Raw genomic sequence first — 2,581 nt, 5'->3', positions numbered from 1 at the left:
ACTGTTATTGCACTTTGCTGGAGGTGGAGGGAAACATTTTAAAATTACAGGAGAAAAAAAGGAAAAAACGGGAAAGAAAGCACAGGAGCTGCCAGCTCTCTGCCAGGAATGATCGCCTCAAGTGTTTTCTCTTTGTTCCCTCGCCGATTCACTTTCCTCCTTCTCTGGATCGCTTGTACTTGCTCTCTTCCTACTATAAGAAAGGCCAAAATTATTAGAACGCTAGTATTTTCACCAGCTAAAAATGTATTTTGTCAGTAGGAAATATCAGTTTACGTTCCCAAACATTCATTTAACCATGAATTTTAATAATTCAGTGAGATTTTTGTTTGCTGCACACAGAGATCTGATCTGATCATCATCAGTCTGTCTGGAATGAAAATCTATTTATGACATTATTTTTGACAGCATCTTCATTTTACAGTATTTTTACACAGGTGCCTAAAACCTTTAACAGTACTGTAGCTTTGCAGGAGGTTTCTTGAAGCGTCTTGGAGACGCTGCCACAGTTCTTCTGGAGTTAGTTTGTCAAACAAAAATCTCACTGGATTATTACAATTAATGGCAAAATTATTGTTTGGGAATGTAAACTGATATTTCATACTGACACATTACAGTGTGTACACACTACACACTACCAATTGTTTAACAATTTTGGCCACCACTGTATATATATATATATATATATACAGTATACATATATACATATACAGTATACAGTATACACATATACACACACATACATATATATATATATACACAGCATGCAGGACGAACTTTGACGACACATCTCCAGAGTGAGACGTTAATGAGATTTCTGAAAGAGACACGGATGCACTGAATAATTAGATCATAGATCTATGTCTGCACAAAACTGCAGTGATGCATCATTCATTCACACAAATATTACCTGCCCATGATGCTCCATGAGGGACGGTAATGAAATGGCGCCGGATTTGTCCTGGTCTGAAGTGGGCGTCTGTGAACGTGATCTCTTGACTGCGACTATCAGCTACTCTATAAGACACAAACACATGTCACACACCAGCAGAAACACAGATGCTAGCGGAAGAGATCAGTTGGACGTACTTCGCAGGGATTATAACCGTTATAGGAACTCTGAAGAGAGGACCGGCGCTGAGAGCGGACGTGTCGTATCCACACACCTGGAAAACACACACACACACACACACACATTTGCATTTGTGGTTTACAGGGACATTCCATAGGCGTAATGGTTTTTATACTGTACAAACTGTATTTTCTATTGCCCTACACCAACCCTACACCTCTAAACCTACCCCTCACAGGAAACTGCTGCCAGTTTTTGAATTTCATAAAACTTTTTTTTGTATGTTTTTTAAGCCTTTTGTTTTACGGGGACACAGGAAGTGTCCTCATAAACCATGTTTACGTTGTAGTACCCATGTCATTATACACATTTGTGTCCTCATAAACCATATATACCTGTACACACACACACACACACACAAAATATGCTGGTCAAAAATGGAATAATTATTTTTTTTATGATTTCTGAAGGGTCATGAGACATTAAATACTGGAGTAATGCCTGCTAAAAATTCAGCTTTGCATCACAGAAATAAGTTACATTTTAAAATATATTCAAATAGAAAACAGTTCTTTTAAATTGTAATAATATTTTATAATATTACTATATTTTTTATCAAATACATCAAGCCTTGGTTCCATAAGGAAATCTCACGTTTCAGAAGAGATCTCAACAATGTGATCAGATGTACCAAGACATTCTGCAATCAAAGTCTGAGATCTCAATATGAGCTCAAACATTTCTCATCATATTTGTCCCAAAACACAATCTGAGCTGCTATAGGCTACATGTGGTCTGGTTAGACGCCATATTGAATATAAGCATATGAAAATGCTGTGAGGGATCGACGAACCCCGATCACGTTAATTTCATAACTCACAACTTTCAAAACTGTTTTATGGAGTTTTCGTCCACTGAAAGTTTTTTTTTTTTCTTTTTGGAAAGACGTTTCACCAACTGGACAAGTTTTGAAACAACAATACAATTAATGGCACTCTACATACACTCTTAAAAATAAAGGTGCTTCAAAAGGTTCTTCAAGCGATGCCATAGAAGAACCATTTTTGGTTCCACAAAGAACCATTCAGTCAAAGGTTCTTTAAAGAACCATCTCTTGCTTATCTTTTTGTAATCTGAAGAACCTGCTTTCGCCAAAAAGAACCATTTGTGAAACAGAAAGGTTCTTCAGATGTTAAGAGTTCTTTATAGAACCATTTAGACAAAAAGGTTCTTCTATGGCATCGTGAAGCACCTTTATTTTTAAGAGTGTATATCCCTCAGTCACAGCCTCGTTTTCATTCCTGTCAGAAATTAAATATGGCGCTACCCTGATACTGTATGTCAAAATTTGATTCTATTTTAGGAGAAACACCTGAGACAAAGTTAACACTTCAGCTGAGAACTCCATTAAGTCTCCCAAGCATCGAAAAAGCCACCTCTGTGCGTTACCCGCTCGTTTCTCTCGTCTCTGCCTCCTACCAGCCCTCACACACACGCATGGATGGATGC

At 37.6% G+C, this 2,581-nt stretch overlaps 1 long non-coding RNA gene across 1 annotated transcript; it reads right to left on the bottom strand.

Moving 5' to 3' along the window:
* Nucleotides 1-762: 762 nt before the first annotated feature.
* On the bottom strand, nt 763-1,168 carry LOC107722907 (uncharacterized). Its single transcript, XR_001637859.1, has 3 exons — nt 1,090-1,168; nt 911-1,017; nt 763-817 (listed from the first exon to the last, which is right to left on the bottom strand). It is a non-coding gene; the product is annotated as an uncharacterized LOC107722907 (long non-coding RNA).
* Between the last annotated feature and the right edge of the window lie 1,413 nt (nt 1,169-2,581).

Source organism: Sinocyclocheilus rhinocerous, unplaced genomic scaffold (genome assembly GCF_001515625.1).
Source record: "Sinocyclocheilus rhinocerous isolate Xijiao unplaced genomic scaffold, SAMN03320098_v1.1 scaffold934, whole genome shotgun sequence".
NCBI classification, from domain to species: Eukaryota; Metazoa; Chordata; class Actinopteri; order Cypriniformes; family Cyprinidae; genus Sinocyclocheilus; species Sinocyclocheilus rhinocerous.
This window is presented reverse-complemented; position numbering and strand designations above follow the sequence as displayed.